Source organism: Urocitellus parryii, unplaced genomic scaffold, assembly GCF_045843805.1.
Source record: "Urocitellus parryii isolate mUroPar1 unplaced genomic scaffold, mUroPar1.hap1 Scaffold_310, whole genome shotgun sequence".
NCBI lineage: Eukaryota > Metazoa > Chordata > Mammalia > Rodentia > Sciuridae > Urocitellus > Urocitellus parryii.
This window is the reverse complement of record NW_027552861.1, coordinates 40001-55000: the sequence shown is the minus strand read 5'-3', so window position 1 is coordinate 55000 and position 15000 is coordinate 40001.

Below are 15000 nucleotides of genomic sequence, written 5' to 3'. Positions count from 1 at the left end.
CGCGGCCGGGGACACCCAAAGCCCCATCGCCTCAGGGGCCGGACCCGGCCCCTGCTCAGCGTCCCGCCACAATCGCTCGCACGCCCGGGCAGCATCTCCTTTTCCCCCACCGGAGGGAGGAAAGAGCGCGCGGGCGCCCGCTCGCCTAACACTCCCCGCGCCACTCAGCGCTGGGGACGACAACGCGACCCGCTCCCCCCCGGAGAGGGGACGGGCAACGCTGCCGGGCTCACCGCCTCGATCCCCCGAACGAAGCAACACCGTTCTTCCCTTCAGGCACTCGCCTCGGAAACCCCCGCAGACGGGGCGAGACCGACAGCGAGGCGGCGGCCGGCCGCGGCAGCGGCACCGGGACCGGGAACAGCACACACCGGCTCAGCCTCAGGCACCTCAGGAAACGACCCGGAGCGCCCCAGGAGCACCGAAGCAGAGGCGCGCCGTCGCGCCGAGGGAGCACGGCGGCAGCCCTCCCCGACGCGGGGAGGGCCACACACACGGCCCTTGGCCGCCCAGAGCGGGCGGCGGGCGGGAAGCACCCGCTACGTCAAAGGACCCCGGGAGCGAGGTCGAGGCCGGATTCCGCACCCCCGCCCTTCCCCGCACCGCGAACGGGCGGGGAGGCAAGGCGAGGGGCCCGCGGGCAGGACGAGAAGAGCTGGCCCATTCGCCATGAATGTCCGTCCCTCGCCTGGCGCGGCTTTGGTCCAGCCCAGGAGAGCGCAAAGTCACCACATCGATCAGCAGAGTGGGCGGGAGAGACCCGGGGAGCAGGGGGAGACCCGGCGAGGACCGCTTCTAAGAGGAGCCTGCTACGGCCTCGCCGGCCCCACACCCCAGGGAGAGCGGCCGACGACACGGAACGGGGAACGCCTGACACGCGGCTCGGAGCCATGGAAGCTAGCGTCGTCACACCGCCCTCGGCGCCCGCAGCGGGGAGCGCACGGGCGGTAAAGGACCACCCGCCACCTCCCCCACCGCCCTTCCGGCGCCAGGAGACCGGCCGGCCGGAGGTGGCAACCACCGCGAGGGCGCTCCAGGTGCACCGAAGAGCCGTCGCACGCAGGCCCAAGGCAGGCGGCTCAAGAGGGAACGGGTCCGGGCCACCCCATCAGCCCAGAGCCCCGCACGCACCCGGAGGCCCAAGCTCCCTCCCTCCCTCTGGCGGCACACGCCAGAGGACACCGTGTCAGCACCTACCCGATGGCAGAAAACGGCCAACTCGGGCCAAAACAACCGCGACCGGGGCAACGGGGAACAGTTCACTCACCACTGCCGCCTTCCCCGAAGAGAGTCACGGTCGGCGGACCGCGAAATCGAGCCCATCACCGAGATCCAGAGCCCCTAGGGACAACTGGTCGACCCTCGTTGACGAAGGCGCAAGCAAGAGGCGGGGACCACCATCCCCAACGAGCAGGATCGGGGGGCGGCCGGGGAACACGCTAAGACCCACCACCGAAGGACGCCGCGCACAGCCATCGGGACAAGCCCCGGGCAGCGGCCCCCAAAGAGGGAACGCGGCAAGGCCGGGCCAGCACACCCCTCCGGCCCGCCCGGCGCAGCCCCGCGGCCAAAACCCACGAGAGAGAGGGAGAGGGAGAGGAAGCGGGAGAAAAAGAAGACAGAAGTCCCGGCGGCCGACCCAGACCGGGCAAAGCGAAGCCCGCGCCACCGAAGGAACCGCTCAAGACCGCCACCCGAGGCGCCCGCGGCCCGGACCGAGCAGGGAGAGGAGACAACCGACACACACACACACACACTAAGCCCGCCGGTCCAATATCCCGCCAACGGGCCACAACGGCCCAGCCCAGCGCGACCGAGACAGTTCCGCCGGCGCCGCCCAGCTCCTGGAACTCCGTCTCGGCCACCGCCGCCGAATATCACGCCTTGGCGACTTCCGATGAGAAGACGCTCCCATAAAAGCGGCCACCAGGGGGAGCTCGACAACCGTCAACCAAATCCGGAGGAAGGGACGCGGAACCTCGGTCGGCGTCAGCGGGATCCGCTCCGCAGGGGTCGTAGAAAGTCACCCGGACACGTCCCACCAGTCGGGTCGCCCCGCCAGGGCCCCCCACACACACACAGCGGCGGGCACGAGACGCAGGCAGGTCGGCCCAGCACCCCTAGAGAACCCGGCGGGGGACACGGGCGGTGTGGGACTTCAAAACCGAAACCACCACGGTGAAGCCACTGTTAAGACAGGCAGATTGCTAGGCCACGGTCGGATCCATCCAGAGAATGGAGGAATGGACACAAACGTGTAAAAACCCGTTGAAATCGGCTGCTTGGGAATTTGATCTGCTGGTCTTTGGGCTTGGGGTTCCCGCCTGTTTCCGTACCCCCCCCCCAAAAAAAAAAAAATGGGAAGATGAACAGCCTCTGAGAATCCTCCCTCCTCTCTGTCTGTGGTTCAGTGGCAGAGGGCCGGCCTAGCACATAGGAGGCGCTGGGTTTGAGCCTTAGCGCGGCATACAAAAAGGAACAAGTCGAAAGAAGGCGTGCTGTCCACCTACAACTACTCCAAAAATGAAAAAAAAGAATACTGATCATGATAGGAAAAAGGATTTTTCCTTGTGGAGTTCTATTTTGTCTGTCTGGCCGCATTATCTTTTTTTTTTTTTTTTGTCTGTTTGTTTGTTTGTTTATTTTGTTTTGTTTTGTTTTAACAAAGAGTGAGAGAGAACTTTGATATTTACTTTTTAGTTTTCGGCGGACGGACACAACATCTTTGTTTGTATGTGGTGCTGAGGGACGAATCCCGGCCGCACGCATGCCAGGCGAGCGCGCTGCTGCTTGAGCCACATCCCCAGCCCCTTTTTAAACTTTTACTTATCTTTCTTTTTTAAAGACCGGGGGGGGGGGGGGAGAGAGAGAGAGAGAGAGAGAGAGAGAATATTTTGAATATTTTTTATGTTTGTTTTTCAGTATTCAGTGAACACAACATGTTTATTTTATGCGGTGCTGAGGCTGGAACCCAGCAGGACAGAGGAGCGCGTTACCACTTGAGCCACATCTCCAGCCCATGAATTCTTATTTGTATTTGTGTCTTTATTTATCTTTTTTTTTTTTTGGGGGGGGGGGTGCTGTTTCTGTTGCTGCTGCTGTTGTTGTTTTCCCTAAGAAATGAGCATATTCTTGAATGGCAAGTCATTTTCCATTGGGTCACAGGGCCAAATTTTACCTTTAGGCACTTGGTAATCAGGAGCTGTAACAGGGCTCTAAGAGCGGCTGCCTCGGCTAAAAAGTGTGGGCCCTTGCCCCAGAGCGAAACAACAACAACAACAACAACAACAACAACAACAACGGGGGTGGGGGGGGGGACAGAAAGCAAAAAGAAAAAAAAAAAGAATCGAACAAAAAATCCAATCAATCCATGGGCCAAGGACCTGAACAGATACTTCTCAGAATTGGATTAAGACGCTCCTATAAAAGCGGCCACCAGGGGGAGCTCGAAAACCGTCAACCAAATCAGGCTGAAGGGACGCGGAACCTCGGTCGGTCGGTGTCAGCGGGATCTGCTCCGCAGGGGTCGTAGAAAGTCACCCGGGCACGTGCCACCAGCCGCCGCCTCTCCCCCTCCCCCAGGGTCCCCCGCAGCAGCGGGAGGCGCCGGCAGTCTGCCCAGCACCCCTAGAGAATCCGGCGGGGGACACGGGCGCTGTGGGAGTTCAAAACCGAAACCACCACGGTGAAGCCACAATTAGACAGGCAGACTGATAGGCCACGGTTGGATCCATCCAGACGATGTAGGAATTGACAGAAACATGTAAAAATCAGTTTGACATCGGTTGCTTGGGAATTTGATCTGCTGGTCTTTGGGCTTTGTGTTTCCTCCTTTTTCTGTACAAAAAAAAAAAAAAAAAAAAAAAAATTGGAAGATGACCAGCCTCTGAGAATCCTTTCTTGTCTAGGGGCTGTCTATGTCTTTGGGTCAGTGGCAGAGGGCCGGCCTAGCACAGAGTCTGAGCCTTAGCACGCCATATACAAAAAGGAACAAATCGAAAGAAGGTGTGCTGTCCACCGACAACATACTACGAAACAGGAGAAAAAAAAAAAAAAAAAAAGAATACTAATCCTAATAGGAAAAAGGATGCTTCCTTGTGGAGTTCTATTTTGTCTGTTTGGCCATTTTATCTTTTTTTTTTTTTTTTTTTTTTTTTTAATCTATCAATATCACAGAGCCAAATTTTACATTTAGGTACTTAGTAATCAGAAGCTGTAACAGGGCTCTAAGAGAGGCTGCCTTGGCTAAAAAGCATGGTCTGTTGCCCTAGACTGAAACACCACATGCTCTGGGATAAATAAAGCTGGAGAAAGCTTGCCATCTCTACCTTCATTTTTATCTGTGTGCACATATTACGCACTGTTTCATCTAAGACGTAGCAGGGCAACAATATCTGTCAGCCCTAAATGGACCCAACCCCTGCCCTCCCCAGCCACACAGGAGACCACAGTCTGAGCAAGAGCACTTCACGGTGTTGTCATTCTGGTGTTGTGGCTCAGTGGTACAGCACTTACCAAGTACGCATGAGGCACAGGGTTCAATCCCAGCACCACATTAAAATCATCATCATCATCATCATCACCTAAATAGACAAAATAAACTTATTTATTTATCTATCTATCTATCTATCTATCTATTTATTTATTTATTTATTTATCTGTTTGTTTATTTATTGGAGGAGGCCTGTAAACAGGGATTGAACTCAGGGGCACTCACTGACTACTGAGCCACATCCCCTAGCCCTACCTATCTAGTATGTTACTTAGAGACAGGGTCTCACTGAGTTGCTTAGTGTCTCACTTTTGCTGAGGGTGGCTTTAAACTCTGGATCCTCCTGCCTCAGCTGAGAGAGAGAGAGAGAGAGAGAGAGAGAGAGAGAGAGAGAGAGAAGCATCTGGGATGACAGACATAGGCCACTGTACTCAGTCACTTATTTATTTTCAGTACGACTTCAAGGTACACACAAGACAATCACTGCCAGGCGTAGGAGGAACATAGCACATTGATAAACAGTCAGATCTTTGAGGAAGCATTAAACAATCTTAAGGTAGTGTGCAAGTCATTCCATAACCTCAGAATACCTACATGAGGGTTGGGATTGTAGCTCAGTGGTAGAGCGCTTGCCTTGCATTCCTGAGGCCCTGGGCTCAATCCTCAGCACCACATAGAAATAAATAAATAAAGATAAAGACATTGTGTCCATCTACAGCTTAAAAAAAAAATGTTTAGAAAAAAATAAATAGATACCTATATGAAAACCAGAGAGAATTAAAAGAAAAGATGGATAAATCAATTATGGCAAAGAGACGAGAACACTCATCCCTTAGCAGCTGATGACATAGGCCATAAATAAATAATCAGTAACAAAGGACAGCAGAAGCACATCACGAACAACCCACACCTAATGGTCATGTTCAGAACACTGCAAGGCCACCACTACACAGCAGACCTTCTTCCTTTTCTTTTAATATTTATTTTTATGTGGTACTGAGGATCGAACCCAGGGCCTCACACACGCAAGGCAAGTGCTTTACCACTGAGCCACAACCCCAGCCCCAGCAGACCTTCTTTTAAAGTGAATACGGAATGTTTACCAAAGTTGACCATAGAATGGAACATAAACCCAATCTCGACAAAGTCTAAAACATGAAATCACACCACAACTCTTCTCTGAACACCACAAAAGTAATCTGGAGGTCAGGCATGTTGGCCACTGCCAGGATTCATTTCAGGCAGACTGATAGGCCACGGTTGGATCCATCCAGACAATGTAGGAATTGACAGAAACATGTAAAAATCAGTTTGCATCTTTCACAAACTCTTGAGAGGGGCAGGTCAGGGGTCAAGGTGAGATTGAAATACCCCCAACAAAGTGTCAACTTTATCAAACCAGTAGCCTAGATAAAGCAGGTACTTGTACTATTCCTTCTCTGTGCCATTTTGTTCTTTTTTTTTTTTTTTTTTTGGGGGGGGGGGTGGTTCCAGCCACTTTGGGTTCCTACCAGTTTGTCTGCAAGGGAAAATTTGTTTTCTGCCAGGCTGGGGTGCCAGTTATCAGGGCGGGGAAGTAAGATTCTTACACTAAACCGGGCTTGCTTGGGGCAGGTCTCAGTTCTAATTTACATAACAACAGGCAGTGCAAAGTCTCTCCCACTGCCCCTGAAGGAAGAAAAATATGGCCTCTCCAGGCTGTTCACAATTCCCAGCCTGTTTCAGATTCCAGTATGGTTTCCCGTATCTGTTTTAAGGGTCAGTTTGTCTCTCTAACTCTGCATTTATGGTTTAAAACTAAACTAAGAGGTTAATTTGGATATCACTTGTTTCAGAGCATTTGTTCAATGTGTCCACCAGCATTTAATTTCTCTCTCCTGATGTTCCTTAATAACCTGATTGCTTTGGCCTCCTTCTCCTGGATCATGTGTAACTTGTCCCCCCCCCCACACACACACACACCCTTTGGTATAAAAAGAAACCTAGGAGGAGATTGATCCTAAAGAAAAGGGGTGCTCCACTAAGTGAGAAACTGAAAATCCAGTGATTAAAAAGAGTTTGGTGTGGAGAAAGAGAGGGAAATGTGTGTGTGTGTGTGTGTGTGTGTGTGTGTGTGTGTGTGTATGTGTTATAGAGAGAGAAGGAGAGAGTCTCCTGTACTTCAGGGTTTTTGTTTGTCTGTCTGTCTGTCTGTCTGTTTGTTTGTTGTCTAATAATTACAGTGTTTGAATTGGAAGCTCTGCCCTGGCTAATTCTTTCCAATTCTTACAAAGTAGTAACTGTGGTTATGTTCATTTCTGTTAATGATTCATTCTTCCTGCTTTTTAAATTCATTGATCACCCAGAACTTTTTTGTTTGGGGCAGGAGGGGTCCAAGTGCTTGAGAGAATTTTTTTTTTTTTCCTGTGTCATTTGAATGGAGATTTGGACCTCTGACTAAGAGTAGAGTTTTCTAAGAGAAAAGAGAAGAGCTCTAAGGGAAAAGCAGGGGATTAGATTAAAAAAAAAAAAAAAAGCCTTTTGAAACCAAACTATTGTTAGGTAAAACTGCTTACTCTTTGCCCTGAATGAGTAGAATCTTAAAATATGTGATATGTTTGGGTCAGTCCAATGTGTCTTTGCGATTCATCATCATCTGAAGTGGCACCCCCCCCCCTCTCTCCACTGAAAAGTCTTAACTGGGCCTCTTCAGAAATCTTCACCCAGACTGGTTTTAGGTCTGTCGGCAAAAGAGTCTCTGCAAAAGAATTCAAGGTGGATAAACTTCCTATTTTCGTGTCGCCCTGTTTACTTGGCCACTGGCCGAGAAGACACCAGCACTCCAGGTGCTGGACACCCCCTTACTAGTTTTTCACAAACATATCCAGAATAGTACTTTGAAGAAATGTGCAAACAAGGCCTCTGGCCTTGAGCTGGACTTCACCCAGAGGTCTACATTTTTAAGATACGAGAAGTTACCAACTGGACTCCATGGTTACAGCTGGCAGGGAGAGACTAGACAGGGGGGAAGAAGCTCTCCCCTTCTCAGGTGTTGTCCTCGAAGGGTGGGTTAACATGCCCAGAACAGTGAGAGAAAAAGCTGCTTTTATGTGAACTTCTGCAGACCATGAATTTCTGAGCCCCTCCCCTTACATGCTCGGTATAAAACTCTGAAACTACCTGAAGTCGGGGTTCAGGGGATTAATTCATTACAGCAAAAGCCGTGTCCTCTGAACCTGGCGGCAGCCAAATAAAACCGTTTCCCGCTCTGTTCGGTCGGTGCCTTGCCTCATTTGTCCCTACAACACATCCATGCAAGGAAGACTTTATCAAACCAGTAGCCTAGGTAAAGCAGGTTCCAGGTTGCTTTTTGCCACCATCACCAACACCAACCCCTCCCCCCCCTTGCGCCCCCCCCCCTTCTTTGCAACTGAGAGATAAGCTAACATGGGTCACTCTATATGCAATGAATACCAATAATTTCTTCTGATTTTTTTAAATTACACACAAACAAACAAGCCAAAAACCATGAAAAGTATAAACTATGTTACTGAGAATCAAGAAGAGTAATTCACTCATGTAAATTCAGAAATTCGGTAAGGTGGTTGTTGTTTCTGTTGTGGTTGTTGCTGCTGTTGTTTGTCCTTTTTTGTCTTTTTAAAAAAATTTTCGGGCTGGGGATGTGGCTCAAGCGGTAGCGCGCTCGCCTGGCATGCGTGCGGCCCGGGTTCGATCCTCAGCACCGCATACCAACAAAGATGTTGTGTCCGCCGAGAACTAAAAAAATAAATATTAAAAAAAAAAAAAAAAAAAAAATTTTCTCCCAAGTGTCAAATCAAGGAAAGGGGTGGGGGGAGGTGGTGGTGGGGGTCAGAAAATGTAACAGGGGTCCACTTGATATGCTTTGAGTATAAGTCTCACTGCTCAGCCACTGAGGCTCATGTTAAAACCCATATCCTTTTTCCTTTCTCTTTTCCCTTCCTTCCCCCTCCCTAATCACAGGTGAAGCTACATTGACTTTCAGGGTGGGATATCTGCCCATTGGCTAACAAATATTTAGAATTTCCATCCAGAAAATCACTTTTTCTGTGTGATAACCTTGCTAGGCCTCGGATGCGTTAAAACAACAGAGTGTCAGCAGAGTCGTCAGAGTTTTGCTGCTGTAAAGGTTCAGTTCTTATGTTTTCTTATTATAATAAATTCCCCCTCTTCCTTCTGAGATGCTTTGCCTCTGAGCAACACCCCCCAACACCTACACCTCTCTCTCTCTCTCTCTCTCTCTCTCTCTCTCTCTCTCTTTACCGCAGGGCTCCATAAGTTGCTGAGGCTGGGCTTAGTCTTGTGATTCTCCTGAATCACCCCACATCTCTGCCACTGGAGATGTGTGCACATCTGGGGACTAGAGTAGTATGCTGTGTGTGAGAGATTTTTTTATTATTCAAAAGTTGGTACACTTAAAGACATATAGGTTTCCTACACGAGAGGTCACCAATTAATGCCCTTTTTATTTATTGTATTTTATTGTATTGTACCGAAGCTCTAAACTTATCCCGTAGTCAGTGACACATGTGGAAGTTCTAACACTTGAATTCGGTGTAACATTCAGATTTAAAAAAAAAAAAAAAAAAAAAAAAAAAAAAAAAAAAAGATCTGTGCTTGGGGCTGGGGATGTGGCTCAAGCGGTAGCACGCTCGCCTGGCATGCGTGCGGCCCGGGTTCCATCCTCAGCACCACATACCAACAAAGATGTTGTGTCCGCCGAAAACTAACTAACTAAGTAACTAACTAACTAACTAACTAACGAAGTAAATACATAGATAGATAGATAGATGATAGATAGATAGATATTAAAAATCTCTCTCTCTCTCTATCTCTCTCTCTCTCTCTCTCTCTCTCTCACTCTCACACTCTCTCTAAAAAATAAAAAATAAATAAATAAAAAGATCTGTGCCATTAATGACCAGTTTTCACATCTGTTAGTTTTGATTGGATAAGTAAGGGTTTGTTTTGTGATCGTTTGTTGAAAGAACACTCCTGTAGCAGGCGAGTGGCACTGTGTCCTGAATGCATAAGAGTATTTGTCCACTTGTGTCCAAGCTGTTCACCTAGGTCCAACTGTTGGTGAGCAAAAACCACATCGTGGCAGTTATCTGGCCAGAGTCATAGATTCTTTTTTTTTTTTTTTTTTTTTTTTTTTTTTAAGAGAGAGTGAGAGAGGAGAGAGAGAGAGAGATAGAGAGAGAGAATTTTTAATATTTATTTTTTAGTTCTCGGCAGACACAACATCTTTGTTGGTATGTGGTGCTGAGGATCGAACCCGGGCCGCACGCATGCCAGGCGAGCGCACTACCGCTGAGCCACATCTCCAGCCCCAGAGTCATAGATTCTGAACGTGGCTTCCAAAGTCAAAGGTCAACGACTGTATGTAGGACTTCTAGGCAACTGTGATGTGAAGATCTCTGGGCTTGTTGTACAATAAATGTGTCTGTGTTCCTTCAGCGCAGAAGGAAATGTATGCATTCTAGAATGCAAAGCTTGGGCTAGGGTTTTAGCTCGGCAGTAGAGCACTGGCCTGGGAGGTGTGGAGCGGTGGATTCGATCCTGATCCTGAGCACCACAGAACCAAAAACAAAGGGACAAACAAGCCAATAAGGTAAAGATATTGTGTCCATCCATCTACAACTCAAAAAATTAAAGGGGAAAAAAAATAAAATGCAAGGCTTAGCCAGGCATGGGTTGGGGGTTCATGTCTGTCCCCCACCCCCCACCCCCCAAGAGGATCAGGAGGAGGTTGAGAGAAGGATTGTAAGCTCATGGCGAAAGTAACCTCGAGAGACCCCTGTCTCCAAAAGAAAATTTGTGATAGTAAAAGCAAATGGGACTCTGTTTTGTTTTACTGTCTCCATTCTGTAAAACAACCAGGCCGAGTAGAAGGGTCATGACTGGGGCAAGATGTTCTTTTCCTTTTGCTATAGAAAACTTTAAGGACAGGGGACGTTGTTTCTGTAACTAGCCCCTAACGGGGCTATGCTTCTGTCACTGGAGTGGCTAGGCTGATTGTGATTGGCTGAGCGTCCCTCCGCCTGACTTCACTCTCCAGCTTCTGTAACTTGGCTTGCTTGCATTAGCTAGACGCCCCCTCCCTCCAAAACGTCCCTTTTGCCGGTTTCAGGCTTCTAAGGAGCACCCTTGCAATTGTTTGAGGCTGGTCAGGGGAACAGCTGTATGTTCTTCTGGTCAGTCGCCGCTAGTTGTGCTTTCATAAAGGCTTGATTCCTTTATACGCGAGTGGTCTGGAAGTCAGTTTTTGAAACCCCGGGACCAAGCTTTAACTAGAACAAGAACAAGCAAGCAAGCAAGCAAGCAAGCAAGCAAGCAAGCAAGCAAGAAAACAAACAAATAGATAGATAGATAAATTGAATATGAGGATGTGGCTCAGTCAGTGGTCAAGTGAGTGCTTCTGGGTTCAACTCATAAATCAATGGATTTACCAAAAATGTATAAAAATATCTTTATAAAAAGGGGATGTTGGTTTAGCTCAGTGGCAAACTGTGTGTTCAGTCCCCAGTTTTCCAGGGTCCATGATGAGCCTGCGTGAGGGAGGGGCTGGTTTCCGGTTCCATCCCCACCAAGGAAACCCTGACATGAGTATGGGGAGATGTATTCGGCTATTGGAATGCCAAGGGTAGAGTGATTTCCATGTCGATCTCCCCCCCCCCACCCCCCCACCCCACCCCGCCCTGCCCTTTTTCTGTGTGGGCAAGGTCTCTTCTAGTGTCTTGATTTCTTTTATTTATTTATTTGGCCTAGTTGTAAAGAATGCGTTTGTGTTATTAATTTCTTTTTCTCTGGAGCTGAGGATCGAACCCAGGGCCTCGAATATGCTAGGCGAGCGCTCTAACGCTGTCCAGCCCAGCACGGGAGGCATCTTTTTTTTTGTTTGTTTGTTTTTCTTTATTCTTTTTTTCCCCTTTCCCATGGGCACTTTGAGATGAGATTTCCTTGCCTGTTTGGGTTGTTTGAGTCTCTCTTTGTTCACTACTTTTGTTTCTTTTGTGATGCTAGGCTGGGGAAGAAACCCAGGGCAGGGCCTTGGGCATTGGTCCACAAACGGTCTTGATTGCTGGGCAACACCCTCACCTTTTTTCCTTTGTCTCTTCTTCCCCAGAAAGTAAACCCAGGAAGGGCCTCCCTCTCCTTCCCCCAGGCCCGAATCCATCCTGCTTGGGTTTGGTGCGCAGACAGGTACACACTGGAGACACACACAGACACACACACACACACAGACACACACACACACACACACACACACACACACAAACGGGAAACATCACTGTTTTGGTTTGTTTCTCTCTTAACCTCATCCAGGCCCTCCCTCATAACTCTCAGGGGTGGGGGAGGGAAGGTGTTTACCTTGGACCTCTAGTGGTGACAGCCTTGGGAGCGACTACTGCTGGGGAATTGGAGTGAGTGGGATGGGGGAAGTGTAGGATTATAGTTCAAATTCCAAGGGTCGGGCAGAGGCACAGAAGCTATCTCCTAGGTGGGGCATGTTAAAGGCTAAGGAAAGTGATCAGATACCAGCGGTATGTCCCCCCCACCGCCCAGTGCTTCCAGGACTTTACTGTGTGTGTGGGGGGGGGGGGCGGGGCGGGGGAACAACAGAGCGGGCACTGAGGCCCTTGCCCATCTGTCTTTCCAGGGACTCAGTAGGCTGAGGGAAGAGAGGAAGACATGACGCGGCGGCTTGCAGCTTAGTGATCTGTATATGGATATAGATATAGATATCTAAGTCTGTCTGTCTATCTATCTATCTATGTCTATACATGTAGATAGATGATATCGAAACTGGAAATGGAACTCAGGCAGGTCTTGCAAAATGACGGTAGCTTTGCGCCACCTAGCGTTCAGTGACTGCAACCAACGAGGCTGCCCTTTTGAGACCGCAGACCACTCACTGTGAACTCCCAAGTTCCACAGGGTGGAAACATCCAAGTGTATATGCTTGTGTTTCTGACCCGGTGGCAAGATGAGATCCGACTGAAGAAGCCAAGCAAGCCTAAAACGTGTGTCCCACCTTCACCACTCCTAAGTGTGGAGGATTAGCCAACTGAGAAAGCCTTAGGGGAGGGAGCAGCTTGGGTCCGATAGGGGACACGGACGGACGGCTGGGAAAGGGAAGGACCCTGAGTAACTGCACAGTTGCTCTGGGATCCAATTTTACCTGTAGACCTACTCGGCGATATATAAACCTCAGCCAGCCAGCCTGTGCTGCATTTTGTCCTGCCTTTATTGGTATTAGGTATTTTCCAGAAGAAATTGGGGGGGGGGGGATTTCCCATCTCGTGTCTCCCGGGACTGAATCCTCCTTGTCCACGCTTTCCCTGAAGATCCTTTAGAGATTCTCCACTTCGAGATGGACCGATGTGTGTGCTGCTGCAGGTTTGACAGCCATCCAGGAGGAAAAACAACCACCACCACCACCACCACCACCACCACCACCCCGGGGGGGGGGGGGGGGGGAGTCCCAAATCTCCAATACCATCACCTTTGTCATCATTCCACCATCCTTGGAAGAAGGAAGTCGATCCAAAGGTCCTGGAAGAGAACAGTAAGAGTAGTGAAAGATCAGAATGGTGAGACAGTGTCCAGCAACCACCACCTCAGCTACTCACAAGAGAAAGTGAGGTCCTGGGAGTACTCAGGCAACCTCCAGAGACCTCGAGCTTTAACCAGCAAATAGAGAGACAGGAGAGGGAAGGGGAAGGACACCCCCCTCACCCCATGTGATAACACCACCACAGGTGAGCAATAGAGGGACACCCCTTCTCAAAAAAAAAAAAAAAAATCGAGGTGTAACTCCGTGGTGGTGGTGGTGGTTAGGCACTTCTGGATTCAATCCAGGGGGAATCATATCACCTTTCTTCCCTGTTTTAGGCAGACTTATCTGTCCTTGAGTCCACGCCCAGCATAGTCAAGGATGTCATGTAGACTTTGGAGACCAGAGGATGTCAGAAATGAGTCTTATCAAAAGTAAGAAGCCGAATTACAACTGCGGCCAGGAAGAAGTGCAAGGTGGCCTTTGAATCTCCTCTACGAAACCTCCTGTTGTTGCTGAGGTGCAGAATCACAGTCTTTGGGGACCAGAGTCCCCATGTTTTTGCTTTGCCAGCGCTGCCATAAGCCTTTTTTCCTGTGTCTCAAGACCTTGCCATCCTTATTGGATTGGGCCAAGCTTTCAGCAACAGGAAGAGGGGAGGGAGGGAGGGAGGGAGGGAGGGAGGGAGGGGGGGGGAGAGAGAGAGAGAGAGAGAGAGAGAGAGAGAGAGAGAGAGAGAGAGAGGGAGTGGGAGGAAGGGGAAGGGGAAAACTTAGGGGCTGGGTGGGGCGCCGGGTTAGGTCGCACCAAATAAAAACTAAAATAAATAAGTTTAGGGCTGGGGATGTGGCTCAAGCAGTAGTGTGCTCGCCTGGCGTGCGTGCGTGCGTGCGTGCGTGCGTGCGTGCGTGCGGCCGGCCCGGGTTCGATCCTCAGCACCACATACAACATACAACCATGTTGTGTCCGCCAAAAACTGAAAAATAAATATTAAATAATTCTCTTCTCTCTCTCTCTCTCTTTTTCTTTCTTTCTTTCTTTCTTTCTTTCTTTCTTTCTTTCTTTCTTTCTTTCAAAACAAAATTAAAAAAAAAAGTTTAAAAAATAATAATAATAATAATAAAAATAAAGATGTTGGGTCCCCCGAAAACTAAACACTAAATATTAAAAAAAAACAAAAACAAGAAAGAAAAAACAAGAAGGAAGGAAGGAAGGAAGGAAGGAAGGAAGAAAAAAAAAGGCGTGCATAAATGCACACCCAGTTCGGCCCCAATCCCCGGCCCCAAATCCCCGTCCGCTTATGTTAGGACAACTGATCGACCTCTATACATACTACATAAAGAGAAAAAAAAAAAAAAATCGAAGTCCTCCCTCCAGTGGACAACTGGTCGACCTCAGTCGTTCTGGGGCACACCGGCCAACTGGTCAACCTGCGAGGAGGAGGGGAGAGAGAAGAAATGTAAAGCTGCGCGGCAATCAAACAAGCCCCCCTCCCCCCCCCCAATAAAGGAAAAAAGAAAACCAATCATCTAGGGCTGGCTGGGCTGTGAATATACCTCAGTAGGTAGAGTGCTATGCGTCGAATGTCCAGTAGCGGTGGTCCCAGTCCCACACCGAACCGAGTCAAAGGAGAAACACCAATATTGTTAGTCACACAGGCAGAATTCACATTGAGACAACTGGTCGACCTCTTTCGTTGAGGGTGTACTGGTCGACCTGGGGGGGGGGAGGGGAGGGGAGGAGGCGGGGCGTGTGTTGGAGGAGAAAAGGAGTAATAGGATGAGGGGGGCAGGGGGGGGAGAGAGGAGAGAGAGAGAGAGAGAGAGAGAGAGAGAGAGAGAGAGAGAGAGAGAAAGTAAGTTAGGGGCTAGGGGTGTGGCTCAAGGGGTATGGGGCTCGCCTGGTATGCAGGGGGCGCTGGGTTAGATCG